The 22,776-nt window shown below is 39.5% G+C and overlaps 1 long non-coding RNA gene across 1 annotated transcript in view; it reads right to left on the bottom strand.

Moving 5' to 3' along the window:
- Positions 1-22,776, bottom strand: part of LOC134419023 (uncharacterized) — a 42,467-nt gene that overhangs the window by 812 nt on the left and 18,879 nt on the right. Inside the window, exon 5 of the long non-coding RNA XR_010027933.1 lies at positions 6,089-6,181. This is a non-coding gene — a long non-coding RNA (uncharacterized LOC134419023). The remainder of the gene's footprint in view (positions 1-6,088; positions 6,182-22,776) is intronic.

The raw sequence follows: 22,776 nt of genomic DNA, 5'->3' as shown, positions 1-22,776 counted from the left end.
TCATCACTGAAAGTCTCATGTCCTTTTTTTCCTCCCAGAGCAACTTGTAACAACCTGCTTATTCAGCTTGATTGCATTAATGTAGCTGTTCTTTGCTGCTAATAATAATTACAGGGAAATATTACACAAAGAAAATAAAATTTGTCTTCCTTTAAATGGTGTGTCTTGAAAAGTTTTGATGTGTGAAATCCAGTTCTAGCTGGGAGCTATCTGAATTTCCCAAGTAAAATATTACCAATGGGGGTATGTGTTTCAGAATCAGAAGCGAAATGTGTGACCTAGAAGCCGTAGGGGAGACCAGGAATTAATTGGATAAAGCTCCAAATGGCCCTGCTGGGGAAACCATAGGAAGGATTTCCAGGAGGCTCATCTGCATGGCATTGTTGTCACCTAGACACCTCTGCAGGGATCTAAATGCCAGCCAGAGTGCATGAACAGGAAAGACAAGAGTGAAGAGTAAACTATACAAAGAGGACAGTTCATTTCCTGTACAAAGGTGTAGGAGAAAGGAGGAGAAAGTCTTTTAGGGAAAACTGGGATGATTGTTTTTCAAAGAACAGATGAAAACACTAAAAAATGATGCAAAATGGGATTTGAGGCTTTGACAGTCTGGGCTTGAGCACTTCTTGGAGTGCAATGTTGGAGTAAATGAGTCTCCACTCTGGACATTCTCCAAGTATCTGTAAGAGGAGTGTTCCCACTGCCTCTGGGTTTATCAGCACAGGCTCTGGCTGTACCTTTGGAAGCTTTTGGAAGAACTGGAACTGCTATTGCCAAAGCCAAGGCACACAACTTCCCCTTCCACCCTGTGTTGTTGCACCTGAGGAAAAACAGCCTGACTGTAAACTTTCATTTGCCAGCTGTTGTCTTTTAGCAGAGCTTTGGTTTGTTCATCTACTTGGCTTCTTTTGTGTGGGTTGCTGCTAAAAGCAGTGGTGAGCTCTCCTCTGATGCATGTTTCAGCACAGAAGCTTTGGATACAGGTGTTTTCATTGTGAGCTAACATCTCCCAGCTTGAATGTGTGGTGCCAGGTCACAGATATTTTTTCACAGAAATCCTTTCTTTGGGGTTGTGTATCTTCTGGGAAGCAAAGGGCCCCAGAAGAAGAATGTAAGCAATGATTATCAGCTGCAGTGGAATGCAATAAGATGCACCTGTGATTGGGTCATGTTCCCATGTTTATAATTAAGGGCCAATCACAGGAGCAAGCTGGGGACAGAGTCCCTGGACACAACTTTGTTATAGATTCTTATTCTTAGCTTAGCAAGCCTCTGCAACTTCTCTCTTTATTCTTATTAGTATAGTTATAATGTATTATATATGATATATCAATAAATCCAGTCTTCTAATCAAGAAACAAGATTCTCGTCTTTCTCTCACCCCAGCGACCACCTCAGGACGCTGTAATAGTGCCAAAACAGCAGCTCCCCACAGCAGGAACCACGCATGAGCCTTATTTCTAAGAGTGGACCTTAGAGGGGAGTGCAAACAGTTTTTCCTTGGTTAACAGGAAAACTTTGAGGTAGCTCCCCAGCAAAGCTGAATCTTTCTCTCTTTGAGGGATGCCAAAGTGTCTGGGGAATACTGGTGAGCCTTAGCATCATCATCAAATTCATTAGAAGTTTTTCTTCCTCTCGAGTTTAATCAGAAATGTGGGGTTTAGCAGAGGTCTGAAAAAGTTTTTTCTTTCCATAGGAGGTCCTGAGCTATGGTATTCTTCATACTTGCTAGAAGTGATCACCTCTGAAATACTAAAGAATATTAGGTTTCTTTTCCTTCAGTTATGTTGTTGTAATGTCTTATTCCAGTATCCATCCTGGAATATATTAGTAATTACTAATACTGTAATACAATTTGAAGATCTCTTGAGTAGGTGCATGAATAAAGCCATCAAATAAGACAAAGTGCTAAAGAAATCTAACACAGCTGGGGGAATATTACTATAATAACACTTAATGAAGAAAAAGTCATACATAACAAAAATACAGTAGTACAATGAAAACAATATAACTATAGTTAAGGGTTATTAATTAAAGTACTTTCCATTAATGTAATTTAATTATAGTCCTATTCCGCTAGGGGTCAAATTCATCCCTGGTGTTACTTGGAGGGAGTGTATTTGAGAGATGGATTTTTGCCTTTGGTTCAGGCTACTTAGAATTTTGTGTCATGCTGCTTCTGAAGAAGTTCTGAACAGCTTCTTCTGGCATTTGTGTAAACCTGAGCTCCAGTTTTTCAGGTTTCTTAGCGCTGTTTGCTGAGTGTTCTTGAGGTAACACTGATGAGTGTACGATCAGAAATCATTAAACCGTTTTTTTTCTAAATGCCACCTTTGTCCCCTGCTAATCAGCTTGCTGACTATTTCATAAGGATGCCCTGGGATGTATTGCCTGCAGTCAGAGGTCTGCATGTGCAGATTACGCTTTCATTAGGTGTGTTTTCTGCCTTCTCACCAAAGTAAACAAACCATCACTTGCAGTAGCTGAGTTCATTCTGTTTGTTTGGGTTATTTGGTAATTTATTCTGTGTGACTGCTGGTGTTTGAGTGGAATAGCTGTCTGAGCTCATTAGTCAAACAATGAGAGGGCTTCCTGAAGCTATCTCTCCATGCTTGTAAATGTCTTGCTAGTATTAAAACTTTATCTCAATCAGTTTTGTTGTAAAGAAAAAAGCTGCCAATTTTTTTTTGTGAAAAAAGAGTTGCAAAACCAGTTAAACCAGTTACTGCCAAAGCGGAGTTCTACCTGTCTGTTATTGTAATCACAGGTGGTTTTAGCTAATTGCTCCTTTTGTATCAGTATAGCCCTGCCTGCCCATCGAGCTTCCCAGCCTTGAGCTGATCACCTTTAATAGAGGCATTAAAAGGGGAAAAAGTCTCCTGCCCTGTTTATTTCAAGCTTTACTGGTCCTTACCACAATTTTCAGTTCTGTTAGGCCACACTGCAGTCTTCTTGTGTACATCTCATGTTCCACAGAAATTGGCTTATGCTGTTGAGACTGGATATTGTTTTTATTGTTTTAGTAGCTCTCAAAAACCATGGTGCCCCATAAAGCAGGCACTGGAACTAATACAGCAGTACATCCTGTAAGCTCTCCTGTTTTAATTCTGATCAACACAGCAGAACATGGAGCACAATAGTATTTCATTTGCCTCCTTTTTTGCATTTATGTATTGGACAGATGGATGTTTTGATGATTCTTTCACTGTAACTACAAAATCCCTTTTCTGTTCACTTTGCTGGGAGATTGCTCCATTTAGCACATTCCTGACTTTGATTCTTCACTTCCAGGCTAATTATTTCACAAGGTGCAATGGCTAATCTAAACTGTTATGTCGAGCTGTCAATACCTGTAATCCGTTTTTTTCCCCACTTACTGGTACACCCAACGAAACGTTCAGTAGAAAAAAATAATGTGAAGGACAACTCTCATTCAGCTGTCAGTCATATTGCTGTGTAAACCAGGTGGCAAACATCAATGAAGTAGCAATCACATTTCTACGAGTTTATCCTTAACTCTTTCAGTTATCTCGGTACTTCTTTGCCACAGTAAAATCTGAGAAGACCTACACTCTACCCACTTATAGTTATAATCTCATTTGTATGAAATACTGCTGCAGCAATGTTTTCTTTTAAAAACAGTAATCCCCTTTTTCTGCCATCCCGGGACTTAGTTTACTGTGACAGGCTATATGAGCTTTATACAGAAGACAATTTGGCATCCCTCAAACAGTGTTTTTTCTCCTTTTTCTCTGAGAGAGGCATTAACTTCTTTCAGGAACTTTCCAGGGACTTCATACTGACTAAGATATCTTAATCTTGCCTTTGCTAAAATTATCAGGGTAAATGATGTAGATCTCAGTATTTGCAATGAGAACTTGTTTCTCTGCCAACCAGGGATGTATCTTGCAGTAGGCTGATCCAAGATTCCAACATGCCATCGTGAAGTCCATGTCAGCAAAGCCCCAGCTGACTTATAGCCCTAAATTAGTGTGTGTATTTGAAAAATGCGTTTTGGAAGAAAGTCTGAATGCAGTCAGCAAGGACTGTTGCAACACCATGGTTGTCTAAAGCAACAGAAGTGGTCGTGTTGTACCCAGATTTTGCCTCCCTCACTGTTGAAAAGAACTGAAAGAGGGCGTGGACTTAAAGAAGGCACCACTTACAGCAAGGAAAACTCCAGATAAACTCTAAGAAAATATTTAAGTTGGACAATCATTCTATCAGGCTGCCCAGGAAGGTTGTGGAATCTCTATCCTTAGAGATATTCAGCGTTGGACTGGCCATAACCCTCAGAAATTTCATCTAGTTTGGAAGCTGGATCCAGCTTAGAATTGGCGATACTTAGTGCAATGGACTAAGTGACCTCCAGAGGTCCCTTGTAACCTACGTCTCTCTGATTCTGTGGTTATAAAAGAGCTGATGAGTTGGAGTGAGAAAGTAGAGATTGGGAGGGTGAAAGGGAAAAGACAAGGCTAGTCTTGCTCTCTACTATAAACAGTTTCCTTAGGTTCTTATTCTGTCTTGGGCTGTTGCAGAATATTTAAGAAAATGCTGCTGTGTCCAAATGACTCAGATTCACAATGCTTACAGCAGTGCCATGGCAGCACAAAAGGAGTATTTTTTTTTAAAGCATTTATTCTTAGCATGTTTTCTTGAACCTTGTTGAGTTTAACACTGTTAAGAGCTAAATGTATAGGAATACAATCTTGAAATGTAGCAGGACTATGCATAAGAATAGACCATTTAAAGTCTGTCTTCCAAACAGTTATCTGTCAAACAAGAGCAAAAGTGCTAGTAACAATATCTGCATTTGGAATGGTTGAATATTTTCTGTGCAAGAAAAACTAGAGGGGGTTTTTTAGTAACTTCAATAGTCAACTTCACCCTGGTGATTTATATCCATTCCTATTGATTTTTACATCCATTCATCAATCATTTGTTTTGTAACAGAATCTGCTAATTGTTTCTGGCTTAAAACTCTAAATTTTGGGATTCAATAATGCTCTAAATGGAAAATTACAGTTCAGAGCAGAAGAGAAAGTAAGGAAGTACTGTAGTGATTATGCTGGTTTCTCTGGTTTGATCTTATTTGCTTATGAGTCTGAAAACAGTGCTTACAATCCTTGGGCTAGGATGGTGGTCAGTGAACTAAAAATAGCACTGATAACATGCACAGATTTAGCAGTGACACTGGTGATTCATGATTTATCTGATTCTTCCACTTCAAAAAATATTTTCTTGCATCTCTGCATGGCATCAACTTACATCTTCTCTCCAAGATCTGCATTAAAAAATCAGTAGAGCATAAAGTTTTTCCATTTTCTAAGTAATAGGAACCTGATATTGTCTGGATTTCATATTTTTAAGGACTCTGAATGAGATCTCTGCTTATATTGTACATTTTTACCCTTTCATTTTTCTTCCTAAAATATGCTGATCTAAGACTATGTGAAAAGACCTGTAAGTAGTAAAAATTGACATTATTTATGCTCCAATCAGTATTTTTCTTTAGAAATGCTGTGCAAACACAGCAGCACATTCCACCCTTTCATATTCATGGCAGACAAAGAATATACTGTCATTCAGTGATCATTGTAAGGGAAGCTCACTAAAGTGACATTTCAGTGTAAATTTATGATTTATTAAAACATTTGAAGTGTTCTGCTAAATCACTTCCCTCTTGCCTTTCCCTTGTGCCTTCTGTACCTTATTCATTGGTAGTTCCTTCCTTCCTTACAGGAAAAGTCTTTGTGCCATACAAACAGTGACAGCGTTGCCATCCACACGGTTATTATTTCCTTGAGCCTGAGTGAGGGATGATGACATTGAAAGCAATGGGAAATGACTGTGAGAAGTAATTTTAGAACCAATCTACTTAACTGAACACAGCCAAATGACAGTTACCAAAATGGAACTCCAGTGAAGTATTTCCAGCAGATATTTGTGTGTATGGCTCTGTGTTTATGGTTTAATGGTTAACCAGCAGCTGGTGCCATCACTGTGCAGGCAGTGGAACTGGGCTTCAGGGTGGTGTCTCAGCTCTGTTACCAGCAGAAGAGCTTCTGAAAGGAAGGTGTACACTCACCCAGGCCCCTGTGCTTCTGTTCTTTCTGTGGGATGTAAGGGATATTCCAGGGCAGTCCCCACCAGGCAGTGCCTCCAGAAGGGCTGGGCTGGCCTGTGCATGCAAACAAGGAAAAGCCAAGAGTGTCAATGCAAAACATTTATTTCTGTGACTTTGCACAGAAACTGAGCTCCAACTCCATTTGAGTAAGGAAGGGTATTGGTGCCTGTCCTGGTTTAGGGCAAATTTGTGAGAGAACCTCCAAAAGGGGGCCCCTCCAGAAAGCAAACCCATGCAGCCCCTCTCCCCAACTGGTTTGAGAAGGATTCCTCGGAGAGAAGTAGAAAGAACCTGTTTATTTAACAGGCACAGCACCCCCAGCACACAGAATGAACAGCACTGGATTGTTGTCATATGTAGCACAAGAGTTCTATTATCATTACATTGCAAGACTTCATTATTAGAGTTTTGTGCCTCCTTGATCCTTCTTGTAGGCAACTCCTCTAGCACTGAGTCCTCCTTGTCCTCACAGCAGCCAACTGACTCCAGCTCCTCTTAACCAACCAATCTACAATACTTATTAGCTAGTGTTCCATGTTGCTGTTTTGCCAGTAAAATGTGAAGTACAAAAATCAGTATAAGGAAATATTTTGATATGTCCTTAAATCATATAGAACATAGCTGGTCTAAGTGTAATAGGTGATAAACTCACTTTGTTTCACCCATCTGTTCTATCTGCCAGTAGCTGCAAGTCAATTAACCAAGAAAACATGTTTACCATATTTCTATTTCTGCCAGAAATGAAAATCCCAGAAGGAAAAAACCCCACCATATCTAATAAGAAAATGCTTGGTGTTGTAGGCCTTCCCCCCCCCCTCCTTTATAAATCCTCTTCAATGGTGCATGTAGGTGTTTTTAAATACTGTGAAGGAGCACCTCCTAGGAGAGCTTCTGGGAGCTGATTCCAGTGCACAAAGAAGTGTTATCTGTGCTGTAGGTTTAACTGCAGTACTTCATGCTTTCAGAGAGCAATATTCAAATTACTGTTCAGGATAAACTTTGTATTATGCATTAGCTGTTAGAAAAGCTGGTGCTGGAGCGAGAAAGCACAAATACCCCTTTCTCCCTTTCCTGACCTCAAAAGAGTGAAGAGAAATGTTTGTTTTGCTCCACAGATTTCAAGGGGTGAGAGACTGCAACAAAACCTCACTCTTTCTTCTTGTCCTTCTTATGTTTTTGAGTATAGTGAGCAGTGACTCTAAAAATTAAAGTTTTATGAGTCAGTTTGTAAACCTTCGAGTATTGCTCTATGTAATTTCTTTTTGGACTCTGCCAATAATTCTTAGTCCCCTCATGACCCATTCAGTCCAGCTTACCTGCAGTTGCCTACAGTCAGGTTTTCCTGCCTCCAGTTCAGACAACTAAACCCCTACTGAGCACTTCTCTTGTCAATATTCACTTAGAAGTGTTACAGGATAAATGTAATCCTTGTGAATACAAAGAATGTCTGGGGACACAACTCAGGTGTGTCCCTGGGGTACAGTGCCTTTCTGACGACATGGCAGAGTGGCTTCAGGTGGTATCAGCTGTCCCTTTTATCATAACTCGCACTCTTTACCATGGTAAAGGAAGCTTGGGAACAGGCATATGTCATGGCCAAAGATGGAATTCTGCAGGGAGGAACACTTCACAGATTCTATGCCCAGAACGAAATAATTTTTGCTCTGGAAAAACTTTGAGTGCAATGGGGATATTCTGAAAGGCTGTTGAGACAGAATTGGTGGACTGAGGGCTGGTAATGGAGGAAATGGCTGGAATAGTATGAAACCGTAACATGCAGTAACAGGATGTGTTTTCCAGTATAAAACTTTTATGACTGCTGCTTTTTGGAGTAGGATTAAATCCCAGCTGAATTGCAATTGGCAGTTTGTTCTAGCAGCTTGTCTTGAATTTCTCATGAGCTGAGACAGTTGTTTTGGTTGGGGGTAAACAGTTCCCCAAAGGGAAGAAGGGTACTAACTAAATCAGAAAGAACTGCCTGTTGTACTTATTTAACTGGAATCTTATTCTAATATCATTCAGTCCTTCTGACGTCCATCTTTTTTCTCCAGATAATTTTAAAGAAGCATGCATACTCAAAGCTAATTAAAAAATGATTTGTTTAGGCAGGTTTTGTAAAGAGAAAAAATTCGGTCTGGTAGTTCTTTTCACATCTCCATTTTATCTTCTACTTTGAAGAAGCTTTCTTTTAAAGTGAAGAAAATTATTTTGGAAAACACTTAAATATCTTGTTGAGCAGCTGCAGAATGCAGTGCCTTGGGTTTTGCTCCTATTTAAAAAGTCTTTGCATAAATTAACAGAATGGAAACATTTATAATTTATTGACATGTTTTGACCCTGGACTCGTGTTACAAAAATTTTGATTAATTGAAGCAATCACAATATACCTTTTTCTTCCAGCTTGGAATTAAATCACTGCATTTTTCAGTTACCACTATTTCAGAAAGAAGAAATATGGGAATGGGTAGGCATACAGCTACTGAAATTCTCTGGGATGCCTCTTTACATGTAGTTCCTTTCTTACAATTTCGATCAGTTGGCATTACATTTGATTTTGCTGTGCTTTGGGACAAATGATGTACTTGATTGTGATAGCCCACTGTTTTACAACACCAATAGCAGGAAAATGTTGATTATCACAAACTTAAACCAAAGCCCACAACATTAAATTATAATAATCCCTGGTTTTTTGTCTGTCTGCTGCTCTGTGCACTCCCACAAGCCTGACTCTGGTAGGCAAAATTTGAATAGATTTGCCAGTATTCTGAGTTGGCTGCAGTCCCAATGGTGAATTTACTACCTGGAGCTTTCTGGGGGCCTCTGCACTCTCTTGTGCTTGGCATTGCACAAGCACACAGTAAGAGTTTGTGTCTGACCCAAAATCTGCCTCAAAGCTTGTGCAGGCAAACACATGAAGCAGAAACTGGAGCTGAGACTAACAAATCTCATGTGCTGACTCCAAACACCAATTGGCTGATTCTAAAATTAAAAACAAAGTTTAACTCCTGCTTGATCCAGGCAGAGTTTCATTTGGTATGAAGAGGTGACAGGCTGTATCATTCATTTTCCATGCTTTGTGTTCTGGGAAGAGGCTTATTATAATAGAGTCCTTATCTTTTTTGGATTTTGCACAGTCCCAATCACCTTGTTTCTGGGAATACAAGTGAAGCTGCCCAGTTCAAAGGGTGCTTAATGTTATTTCTTCATTCTAGTCCCTTGTCACCTTTGCCAATAAGAACAGTGAGCACCCCAGTTTGTGTACTGGTTGAGATCATGCACCACTGAAGGATATGCTATGCTTCAGCCCATGTGAGGAGCACAGTCCCAGTGGAGCCAGGAGGCTGCCACAGCTCCTCTTCAAAGAGCTGGATGGTTTCAGTCACAGTACAAAATGTACAGCAGTAAAGCATACAGTAACACAAATCTTGAAGTGATGTATTAATTTAATACATAGGTGTAAAATTATTCTAGAAGCATCTGAATTGGCCTCTCAGTCTGTGCAGGAGCCCATACTGGCTTGTGAGTCCTGATTTCAGTGCTGTCCAAATCACTTTTAGAAGTCCTTTTTTTTCTTCAGAACTGGGGAATAATAGACACTGTGCAATTTGATGTAATATGTTGGGTTGTGAAGGGCAGAAAAATATTAACCACAGTTGGCAGAACAGCTGGGACTTGAACAATTAGCCTCTAGACACATAGATAAAGCTCTCTTCCTTGAAGCCCTAAGACATTTTGAATGAGATTAGTTCCTCATTCTCATTTTGCTTTGCAAAAATTGTGTGAAAGTTGCAAGATTATATATAGCCACAAAACAGCCTATAGCAGTGACCAGAATTATGTTACCTGTGATTAATAAAAAATGACGACACTGTATGTATGTGGCCTATTTTAGCAGGAGGAATCCAGAGATTACAAACACAGAGGCTGGTCTCCATCCTGCTGCTCTCTGTGGTGAAGGAGCCATCACTTTAGCCAGTGCAAGAACAGCCCTCTTGCAGAACTCTGCAAGCCCCATGTGTGGCACAATTAATGTCCCACTGTAGCCACTCTGTGTTTGACACACTGTAAGATCCAGCAGTTCCACTTCATCACATCGCTCCAAAATAAAGGACAGTAGATGGTTGAAGACTTTGGGACAGATGCTTTTTCTCCCTTTGGTTCCTGTCTGACCTGCAGGGCCAGAGGGTCCCACTGCAAAAGCAATTTGTGGGAATGAGCCCAAGCTTTGTGCCCTGCCAGTGCTGTCCCATCAGCACCTGCGTGCTGAGAGAGCTCCAGGATAAAAGCCCTTGTGCATGGCTCTGCAGGGTTTCTAGGATTCCTGGTCTGCAGGTGGCCTATAAGGTGATCTTCTGGAAGTTGTGGTAGTTGATCACTTACCCTCAGTTATTCTAGCTTTAATTTCTAGCCTCCAAAATGGCCTACACTCTGTGCAACAATTAGCCATACAAATTCCTGGGATTTGTTTTGTTTGGTTTTGTTACATTTGGTTTTGGTTTTTTTTTTTTTTTTTTTTTTTTTTTGGAGGGTGGTGGGTTGTTGGTGGTGGTTGTTTTTAAGTTTGGGTTTGTTGGGTTTTTTGGTTTTTTTCCCTTTCTGTGTCATTTTCAGCAAATAAAACAATTTCTACGTTTCCATTAGTTGGTTTCTTTTGAAATCAGGCACCTTCAGCAGCTTCATGCACCTTTCTCATAGCACCGAGGAAGTGATTCATTACTGATTGAGAGAGATGCTGTGCATTCAGTATCTGTTATGATTTGATTCTGCTGTGCTGTTTTACTTGCCTTTTCTCTAAATAAGAAAAATTCCTGTGAAGTGGGGGTGGTGTCAGTTCTGTGATCAGATGCAGCCTGCAGCAAGATAAACATGAAAATGGTAAGGAAGACCTTATATTTACTTTCTGAAGCTTTTTGTTCAGTGTAAGATAAAGGTCACTTTAGAGAAACATGTCAAGAATTCTAGTGAAGCTGGCTGACATCTAACTTAACCAGAGAACCAGGAGGTTTAAAAAGGATTTAAGACAGCAAAGGGGAAAAGGAAATATTCTAAAAATATTTTTTAGAAATCTACAAGTTTGCTTTTTGAATGTAAGGACATTCAGTCTGGGTCATGTCTTCTGAACTGCAGAAAGCTTCAGGTGTAAAATGATTTCTCCTCATACTGTTTAGAGATGCAGCACAATGAACCCATTGCTTTCCCTTCTCTTGTGTTTTCCAGCCATGGTAAACTTGATAAAGTGGGATGGCACTTAGCAGATGTTTATATGCTGAATTTTGAAAACAAACATACAGCTATAAAGAGCAAGCCTCAACAGGTACAAACAATAATACCAATTTATGAATCACTTCCTGAAGCCTCTGCTTCCTTTGGCAAGTCTCATTCCTGCTGAAATTGGAAGAAATGGAATGTAAGTTATCATAGAGGTTGCAGTAATCAGGATTTGTGAATTTAACAAGAGCCTTTTAAATATTGTTGGCAGTGTGTAAAATGTGCTTCCTTCTCCATCCTTTCTCTGATGCAGAATGACATTGATTCTCTTCTTTGATGGTTGAGGTTTTAGAGTTTGTGCCCTAACAGATCCACTAGGTATAAAGGCAGAGGAAGCTCTGATTTTGAAACTATTGGGTTCAAAATTGGGTATTGGATGAAGTACATGTCTCTTACTTCACAGCTTGTCCTTTCCAGATGCCCATACTGTCATGGTGGCAGTCCCTAACTCCTGAATTAGATGAGAGGGGAGAGAAAGCAATCAGTTTAGGGTCACTTAGTGAAATGAAGCTATAAAATGATTATATTTGCCTGCTAGATCCTCCGTCATGGGCACGAGCTGTTCCAATAGCTTATTGGCTCTGTAGGACATGACTTCTCCATGGTTCAGGACAGGTAACACAGCTTCATTGCCACTTCTGGGACTCCAGCAGTGCAACTGAGGGTAGCATGGCACAGCTAAGACCTCAGGGCATGCCTGTCCTTGTTTCTGTTGATGGTTTTAGTTGCAGCTTGGTGCTAGGACAGTCTGAAAACTGCTCTAAAAGATGACTCAGGGATGTGTGACATGGCTGGCCTGAGAAGAAAGAATGAAATGGGCAGAAGTTACATGCAGGCGCTGGGGGGCCAGAGTAAAAAAAAAAATTGGGCCCGAAGAAAACTGGGGCCAGAGTACCTAGATGTGTCAGCAGGCATAGTGTTCATTTTCATGCTTTTTTCCGTTTCAGATTGATAAACATTGTATTAAGTCACTCACCAAAGTTAATGAAAGATGCTTGGCAGCAGGCTTGGAGACTGAATTCCTTTATTCAGAGGAGATACTCCACAGAGGCAGTGAAAGCATTCCCTCCCCTAGACAATTCTTTCAAAGTGCCTTTGTGCTCAGATGTCACCATCTCTGAGATGTTAAGGGTCAGTTGAGTCCCAATGTTTATGGAAGCCTTGCCTGTTCAACCTAAACTGCCTGCAGGGAAGGCAGCTAATTCTGGCTCCTTGGAATGGAAACAGTAAGGGCTGCTTTTTGAGCACCAAACCTTCTAAGTATCATTTATAACAAGGTTTTTTTAATTTTATTTAAAACCTTCTCTACTATTGTAACTTCCATACTCTGCTGAAGTGTAGATTGTCATGACCAAATACTCTGATCTTTCACAGAGATGTTTTTTATTAATAATAGCTCCTTAAATGAGCCACAGGACTGCCTTCCTTGTACAGAAGCAAGAAATGGGGAGCTTTTGCTTATTTCTGACCTTGCACCCATCATCCTCAGGCTCAGAATGAAGGGGAGTGCAGGTCCATTCCTCCAGTGCACTGATTCACTCCCCTCTTCTCAGGTGGCACATCAGTCAATAGCATTCGCTTCCTCTGTGAAGCATAAAAATCCCTGGATTTGTTATAGCTTGCAGTCAAAAATATTTCTCCTCCTGCAACTGGTCATGTACCTTGAACATCATCACATTCTTAGCAGTTAATTTTAGGAAGGAGAATAAATAATGGGCTGTCAAGATTATCTGTATATTTAGCATCTTTGTATAGTCCAATTTTGTTGTCAAATTTTCATTATTTGCTAGTGGTACATAAATGCTTCTTTCTCCCCTGTTAAGTAGCAAGACTTTCATTTGAACAGCTGATTACTCAACAAAGTCACTGTAGGAAAAAAAATCACTCAGAATTTAGGTAGGGCCAGCCTGTTTCTGGGGAGATTTTACTTTTTGTGGTGAGCTTGTCTGCTTTATACAGTTAACCTGGATCCAAGCAGCCACTAAGAAAAGGGATCTTCTCTTCTTTTATTATTTACTGAAATAACTTTGTGAAGAGAAGATTGTAAGGGGAGATGTGTGCCAAGTAGCGGCCTCCTATTCCGTAAATTGCAGGATTTTAGGGAATGTGAAGAATAAATACAAAATCTCCCTGAAGTCCCTCCCTTGCAGCATTCCTGCAAGACTTGACTTGATGGCCAGGCTTACCACCTACCAGAAAAGGGATATAAGGTAGTCTGCTCCCCGCCTAGAGCTGCCCTTAAACATCCCATGCTCAGCCTGTTAATCCAGATAATTTTTTTTTTTAATTTATATTGTAGTGTTACATAGACTAAAAAGAATAATAAAAAAAATCCCCAAACCAAACAAAAACCAGAAAAAAAACCATAAAATAAAAAACAACTTTCCCTTGCTGCTTTGTGGTAATTTAATTTCCTCTTACATATTCTAACCCCAGTAGTTCCTGATCAAGGAGTTGAAACCTTGTGTTTTGTTTTCAGTATTCTCTAAGCAAAGGACTAAGTCTGACTGACATGGAAATAAAGAGGAGTCTGCTTTCTAAGACTAAAATAGTTTATCATCCTCTGCCTTTGTCAGTAAGTTCTGGGCTTTTAGCGGTTCTTTTAATGGCTGCTCTGACTAATTGGTTTGTTGTTTACAGGCAGAGATGTAACTGCCAGGCTTGTTCAGGGGTTCTGGTACTATATCCATTTTTACCTCTATTCCTGCTATCTCCTATTTCTTTTCCAAGATCTCTAATTGCCATTCCCACCTTGTGCTGTCATTAGTTCCCTGTGCCTTTTACCTGGTGCTGCTGTGAATTCACCAAAATGGTGATTTAGGAGCTCTCCTACCTACCCAAAGTTGTGTGGATTAAATTCAATACATGCCCCCATCTGCAAGGCTTGAGAGCTGCCATGCTCTCAGGTGCAAGAGAGAGAAGCTGGTTTTGACAAGCATCCAAAATACAAATGTCCCAGAAACTGGTGGAAGAGACAACAGTTAGACTCTCAAATAATGGGAAAATAAAATTTTTGGTTCCAGACAAAAGACTTGGTAAGAAAAGAGCTGAATGAGTTTTGACCTCTGACTTGTCAGGTTTTGTCAACTCAACAGAAGGGCATTTTTCCACTGATAAGGAGAAAAGAGAAATGGCAGAATAAAGAAAGAAAGGATTAAAAGGTAAAAATTTAATGGAGAAAATAACAATATTTTCCTTTTGAACCTTCCGCCAAATGCTTTGATCTGTTTTTGGAGCTGTGCTCTTTCTGCTGAGGAAGGTGAAGCAATGTCTCTTTCAAAACCTTTGCAGAGACATCTGTTGTTTTGTTTGTTCATACCAGACAGTCCAATTCTTTATCTCCTTTTGCTCCATCAATACACCAGGCCTGGGGGAAGGGGTAGAGGGGAAAGACCAGGAGTTGTGAATGCTAATACAGCTTGATTAGTGTGGGAAAACCAAGCTTAAAGTACGTTTTTGAGAGCTGACCTAGTTATGGTCATGAAATCCTTTTCCTGCTCTACAGCATGATGCTAAAAAATATTATCAATGTCTTAGATTTTATGTGGTAGCTGTTAAACAATTTCATGAGATTTTGCAAGGACCAGATTTTGCACACAAGTAATCCCACTGAGCTGGATTTCAGCTCAGAAATACAGGGGTAAATGCAGATTAGCTCCTTCAAAGGCACTGGAGTAAGTCCAGATTTACTGTGGTGGTGTTTTATTATGACTATTTCTATGAAAAAAAAATACAAAAAAGACAAGCAGGCACTTGCTTAAACCCTGTTGAGATGGTCTGAAAGGAATTGTGTTCAGGTTATCAGACATGATGATTTGGGAGGGAGAAAAATCTGACTGTGAAGGTTTTGAACCAACAGTCCTTAGAGAAGTAAAATTTCCTGAGATGCCAACGGGGAGTTTGGTGAGGAGTGAGGATCTCAGTACTGCACGTAGATCTCTCAGAACACCAGCAGAGTAATGGCACAGGGAAACAGGGTGACTGCTGTGAGCAAATGCACAGGTTGCTTAGGTAAAACAGTACCTCTAATAGGTAGGAAAGGCTGACTTTAGAGCACCGGCTTTTACTTTGCATTTCAAGTTAGCTTATAACCCAGCCTAGCATTTAGATCACAGCACACCAGCCTGAGAAACTGCAGTCTGGGAAGACAGCCAAGAGCTGAGAAAATTAGCGAAGGGAGAAAACACATTCTGTAAATGTTGGACTTCAGAGAAGGTATGCTCCAGCCTGGTATTTCTACAACTTTCTTGGGACTGATATTCATATACTTAAAGCAGCCTGCTTTTATGTCCACAACAGTCGCTTTTTGATGAGAAATGAAAGGTTGTGCACCCCTGATTCCTTTTGCTTTATTCCTCCTGTGCTCACTTCTCTCCCCATTCCAGTAACAGTTTTACAGAAGTAGAAGAGTACTGAATTCAAGTCAAGAGTGACAACTCCTTCCTTCTATTTTGTCACTGCAGGTTTAAAAATGACATATACAATGGGTGTTTATTACTAAACTATTCTCTAACTGGAGAGAATAATGTACAATTAGCTTAGTAATAAACAGAATTGTAGCCCTCTAAAATAGTAAAATTTAAAAATTCAAGAGATTTTAGCTCTGCACTTTATTAGTCTGCCAAGATGAATAGTTATAAGTTTTTAAAATAACAACACGTGCTATCGCAAGAGTAGAGCTTGGACAGAAAAAATTCCCTTCAACTATATTGCACAAAAATGACTCAGAAAGGTGCAGTGTCCTCTGAAGAAGCAATGATGCATTTCACAGAGCTTATGCATGTGCCTACAGAAGAATTCCACTTTGGTTAACAAACATATTTTTAGGATGGAGTTACAGGATAAGGCACTGGGTGCTAGGTAATAACGTTTGCATTGTTTAGTACCCTGTAATAAAACAGGGGAAATAAACTGGAAAAATGTGGCTGATCTAATTTGAATTTACTGCCCAAAGACACTCGTAGGACTTCCCTGTAACACAAATCAAATAATGCTATATATCAAGGATTATAGAAGGTGGAAAAAGGAGCCTAGGTCACACACAGTCTTTTGTGGAGAGCATGAACTCCAAGTTGCATTTTAAGGAGAAACACCTGAAATATTATTTTGGTCAAATTAATTGAAAGTCTCCCCAAAGCAGTGTAGCATTAAATTTATTTTTGCCTTCTGAAATTGTGGGGTTTGTGCATTAAGTCTGAGCACATCCCAGAGGTTTGATCAATAAAGTAGTTCTAGAGTATTAAGAAATTGAGAATTTTTTCAGCTAAAGGAAGGAGCATACAAAAAGCCTGAAACTGCAGAATGTAAAAGGAAGGAGAGAACACTTGCAAACTTATCAGAACCAACAAATTACCACTGGCACTAAAAGATTGTGCTGGCATGACCAGTAATGAGTCAAGCTTTTTGAATTGAATATAGTAAAACCTATTCCCATTCCCGTATGGGTTGCAAGAAATTGAACACAGTAGGTGCTTAAACACAGCTGAATGTTGTCTTTTCTTAAATGATAAAATGCTTGGTGGTAAAGAAGCCTCACACAAAGTCATTTTATGCTCGTATTTTCTATAAAATATGTTATTGTTTTTATCATTTTACTGTATTGTATTGCTGTTGTATGGTTCCTGTAATAATTTTCAGCCTTATTTTTACCAGTAGAGTAGTGAAAATTAAGAATAGATTTATATGGTTTTTAAATGACTTATATTTGAATATATATGTACACACACATACATATATATATGAAATATCTATTTTCCCACTCAAAATCCTAATTAATTTATTACCTTAGATAGGAGACAGGTGAAACTATAAATAGAACCCCTATTTGAATGGCTTTACCACTTTTTAAAAAGCCCTGAACACAAAAATGAACAATCAAGGACACTAACAGAAACACTCTTTCTACAATGAAAAAAACCCCAATATAATGATAACAAAATATTTCAAAGATATAACTATAATAATTAATATTTATTTTCTTATATAATTGCCAAAACAAATTACCCAGCAATGATGAATCTAGAAGACGAGGCATTAGTATTTTTTCTGACTGGCCATATTTCTTTCTGCCCACGGAGTGCAGGACTGGTTTCAGGTATAAACCAGAAAAAGTTGTAATCATATTTGGTGCCAGTGAGGCTTTCCTGGTGAGCAGCACAGCTGCATCCTGTGTTCCCAGCCTCAGGTTTGGAAGTTGTGCCACAGGTAAGCTACAGGACCTTTATGACAACTGCAAGCCCCTTCTCCAGAGAAGTTGCTCCATTTTTCAGTGTCTGTTCTTTGCAGGAGCCCAAAGGGGATGCTGCAGGCCACTGTATTTTTAGACACTTAAATAAGAAAGAGATAGATAAAGTTCCTGCTATGATTTACAGCAGGTATCCCAGACTAAATTGTGCAGATATGTTGACATCTGTGATAGATTACAGTTAAAACCCAGTTCTTTATTTCCATATGCACAACTTCAGAAGTCAGAGGGAGTGACTGAGCTGAGGTTCCATTACATTTTACAAAAAGTTTGTTATAGAATTCCAAAATTTCTTGCTAAGCAGAATCCTGGTTTACTGTGTAAGTGCGAGAGCAGAGAGGAGCCTGTAGCACACCACTGACAGGGAGGGAGCTTTGATTTTCACTGCTTTTTGCCAGTGTGCCATGCCTATTGGACATGCCATCAGTCACATTTGACATGGAAATCTTCCTCAGATAAATCTATCTTTCCTACAAAGGAAGGAGTTTGATGCCTTCAGACACTTAGGTTTTTAGTCTGTCACAGAAGACATTTAAGAATTCACAGCTTCAAATAATAGCCTGAGAGTCCACAGTGAGTCTGGTAGATATGATGATGTCTGCTTCTTGCCTTCAACCACTTTTTTTACATTAAAATGAAAACAGGATTACTATTGTACAGTCTTGCAATTTAATATTTTTCAATATGCTGTACAATTTCCAGTCTCTGTAATAGTCAGAGCCCAGAAAATTAGCTGTTTCATGCTCAGGTAATCACTTTTGCAGTAGAAGTGGGTATAAACAAAGAATTATTTCTGAATCAAGCACAATTCTACTCTCTTTTTCTTGCATACTGTTCAAATTTCATTGCATTTACACTTAGTTGCTGGTGATTATTGTCAGAAGGGGCAGAACAAGCCCTGTGGCTCCTGACGTGCTGAAAGCAGCATTGAGCACTGCTGTGCTGAGCTGGCTGGAGGAACCTGTGCTCTCTTACAGCAGCTGAACTCCATGAGAGGAAAGATGCTCACCATAGAAAAGTGTAGAGCCTCTCCTGCAAGGAGGTCATCATTGTTTGTTTGTCTTTTGCACCTCAAAGGCTCAACTCTGAAAGTATTCTCTTTGACTTTTCTTGTGAAATGAACCCAGTGGAAAAAAAGCACCTGCTTGTTTGCAAGCATGCCAGCTGTGCAGGTATCTGTAATAACACACATGTCAGAACTTGTTAAACGATTTGGCTGCCTAATAGATAAAGAAAATCCCCTAAGGACAATATCTTAGTTTTTTCCTGTGATTTGAATTACCATTGATCTCAGTTCTTTTGTCTTTTCCTTCTTTGCAGAGCAGAAACTCATGTTTAATTATTGCTTCATTTGATGGGCTTTTGGTCTGTTTAATTAATTAGAATAAAAAAATAAAGAACTCCTAAAATCTATAACCTGTTTTGAAGACAATTCCTTAGAATTGTTCTGTAAGTATCAGAATAGACCAACAAGGATGATACTTTTTTGAGCTTTTAGATACCAGTGGGTTTTCTTAGAGAAAGAAAGGGTTGATGCATCAGAAGTAAAATGGTGCAAAGAAGCAGTGCTGTTCTTCCATAGCCTTGGTACAGAGTCTGCTTTCCAGTGTGCCAGATGCCATTCTAAGTTCATTCTCCATCTGCATTAATGGCTGCTTTAGCTAAAATGCAAACTTAGGCTGAGTGGTCTCTACAGAACCTCTACAGCCTCCACAACCTAGGGTGCAAATGAACACAATTGCAGCTGCTTTTGTCCAGAAGCAGCTCAGGCAGAAATCAATATATAAGGCAGGCAGAAGGTAACTGCCAGACAAGGAATAATTTTGGTCACCTGCCTGTACCCCAACCCAAAATCATTCACACTTTTGGCTGGCAATCTTGCATCTGTTTTGAAAAGGTTTGGATGCGCCATTAAGCAATTCTCATATGTGAGCTACCTGCATAAATCAGCTTATGCTTGAAAGTAGGCTGCTGGGCTTCTCTTCAGTGTTTCTGTACTCCAGAAAGTGCAGCAAACATGTGTAAAGCCCCATATTTGTACCTTGAATTCCAGTTTGCTCTGAAAGGAAGCTCAGTCTGAATGATGTACAGTACAAGGAAATAGGATGTTACAGCTCACGTGAAACAGATGAAATGCTTCTATACCAGGTAGCCTTTGATATTGAATAACAGATATAATAAGTAGCAATATATGACTTTAAAAAAAAAACTCTGCTTATTTCTTTATATAAGTCTTTACTGGTGTAACAGTACATGAGACTTGATGTGTTCTCTTCTTGTTACATTTCTGTTTTGTACTTACCTTATGTGTAAACCATACAAGTAAAGCCAGAAAAATTTGAATATTCAGGAGAGTCTTGAATTTTGTTTTGGTGATGAAGCAGTTTCTATCAGCCATTACTGAAACTTCCTGTTTCTCTTACCAGTCCTTGAATCATTTGGTCTGCCCAGGAAAATTCTCCCTGTATTTAAAACCTACATAGCAGATGTTTCAGGTCCCACAGATAAGAGCAACCCTACCTAGAGATACATTTTGTATTATGTTTTTAGTACAGATGAGATCATATCAATTTCTTCATAAGAAATTCAAGTAGTATTTGTCTCAGACCACTAAGTTACAGATTTAGTAACACAAATAATTTTGAAACAGTATTCTATTGCTCAAGCCCATATGTTATGTATCTACCCGTATGCAATGTTTCTGGATTTAAGAACCTAGAAACTGCAGGAAACAGCATTATCCATTATGCCATTCAATGGAAATAATAAGAATTGTATTGGAGATTGACCTGGAGCTAGTTTGGCTATCAGGTGTTTCTGCAGCACAAGGTAACCTATCTGGATATTTTTGAGCTATTGAAGTTACTACAGAGCATCTAGTAAAGATTCTTTTACTACTACTACTATTATTATTATTATTTTCAAAATATTAAACATGCTGCTCTTTTCTCATTAACACACATAAGACTCAGGGAAGTAATGTCCACTGTGGACCTGCATTGAGAGAATTTTAAACCTTAAAGGCAGAGCTTTTAAAAGATTGAGTGTTTCTATGACAATAAAGACATGAACTTTGAAGACTTAAAGCTAAAATAGCAAGATAATGATGAAACCATAATTGTCACCAAAAGGAAGAGCAAATTCCAAGTACTTTTTGCTTTCTTGAAATTTGTCATCTTTATGTCAGTGAAGCTGCCAGAAGAAACTAAACAAGTGTCTTGGGATGCACTGAACAGTTTAAAGTCCATCAAGTTTCTCAAGAGAAAATGACTTCCTTACTCTGCTGGAGAGTTTACAAGCAGGTGAGAGGTAAAACTCTTTGAGCTGAACACCAAATCTCATAAGATGCTACAGAAAACAGAGAGACTTTTGTTAAGGAGTGAAAAAATTAATATTCCCTTTTCTGTTTTGATTTTGATGACATTGTAGAAGTGGCTTTAAACTAGAATTTGTGGACACACGTGGACATCATAGGGGTGTGGACAAGGTACTGAGACCATGGTAGTTCTGATCAGTCTCTGTTCCACTAATTCTCGCTTAATGCTTTGCTGTTTAGTATTAAAGATGTGGAGGGAAGAGATGAAGTAGGACCCAAGGTAGGACAGCATCTATAAGCACTGAAACTAATGCTGGTTGTCAATAAAAATTGGTTGATTTTAGCATAGACTTTAGAAGATGTAAATTTAATGGGATGTTTTCCAAATTGTCATGTTATTTCAAAGTGTCTCTGTGTATCTGTCCCCCTCTTCTTCATATAAATTCTGCAATGCCTAGTTAAATATGAGCATGACTTCATTCGCTGTAGAGCTTCCTTTCTTCTTGACTGTCTCTATTACCAGAACTTGTAGAAATCAAACAATTTAGGGGATTCTTTATTCCTATTAGATTAAATGTGACCAGGATTTGGAACCAGTATTGAAGAAATGGGATGGAAATAAGCAGAGAAGTACATAGACAGAGCCACAACCTGAAGGCCAGTTCCACATAAACCAAATGTAAATAAAAGATAAGTTTCTGTCTGTGGATTGGCTACAGGGGAAGGTACAAGGAAGCAAGGAAGATCAATGTGTGTATTTTGTGTACTATGGTGTACAGAATGATATCCAGGACCTGGTACATGTGGCAGGATGTTCTGATACAAACCTCAGCTCTATCAAGACTGCAAGAAATGATGCACATTGAGAAATCCCTGTTGCTCAGGTGCACCTACCTTGGGGACATAGCTGAAATACAACAGTTACAATTGTTCTTCCCTTTGCCTCAGGTACTTACATTTCATTTCCCAAACCCCTGGATGCAGCAAGGAATTTAGATTTACATGGTGTCAGATCCCAGCAAAGAGAAATCAGGAACTGGTTCAGACTCCTTCCTATTTTGAAGCTAAAAAATTATGGTCCAGAGCACTCAGAGGCTTGGGCTTCATTCAACTCCCTTATCAGAAACTCCTTAACTGTTTCTGCCATCTCTGAATGGGGAATAAAACTGATCCTATTATTTGGTATTTCTAGGTCAATATCTGATCCTCTGCTGGGAAAAACTGAAATCCTTGGGCACTTTATGCTAGCAGACAATCTTAATTTTTCTCCTTCAGCTACAAGGAAAAAGATGGAAAACCCCATAGGGAAAACAAGAAAAGAGAAGCAATCCATTTGTGAAGCTGGGCATGTGGTAGGCAGAAAAGCTCCTGGGAAGTCACTGGTTCCAGATGCCTTGCTCAGCTCTCTCTGAGTGCCAGCACCAAGTGTAGGAGTACTTTGGGCTAATCTGGACTACTGTGGGGTTCTTTTTCCCCTTTAAGGTGTGTGGTTTCTTCCAGTCTGTTGTGCCAGCTGCCACAAGGGCTGTAGCTGGAGGAGAATGCCTCTGACACCAGCCTGACTTCAGCAGCAAACACCTGCCTCTGTCCCAGGGCAGCATCACAGAGCCAGGGCTGGCAGATCCAGGAGAAATGCCCATGCCAGCCCCTCTCAAGCATGAACTGCAGTAACTTTTACTCCTGCAAGTCAGCATGACGCCCATAATTTATTCATCCCAAGATGTATTCATCCATCCATTATTTATTTGCATTTGTTTTACTACTATCATTACAATTTCATAAACTGAAGCCTAGAGAAGGAGATGGGAAGTTAAAGGCAGA

The sequence above is a fragment of the Melospiza melodia genome, chromosome 5 (assembly GCF_035770615.1).
Source record: "Melospiza melodia melodia isolate bMelMel2 chromosome 5, bMelMel2.pri, whole genome shotgun sequence".
In the NCBI taxonomy this organism is placed as follows: Eukaryota; Metazoa; Chordata; class Aves; order Passeriformes; family Passerellidae; genus Melospiza; species Melospiza melodia.
This window is presented reverse-complemented; position numbering and strand designations above follow the sequence as displayed.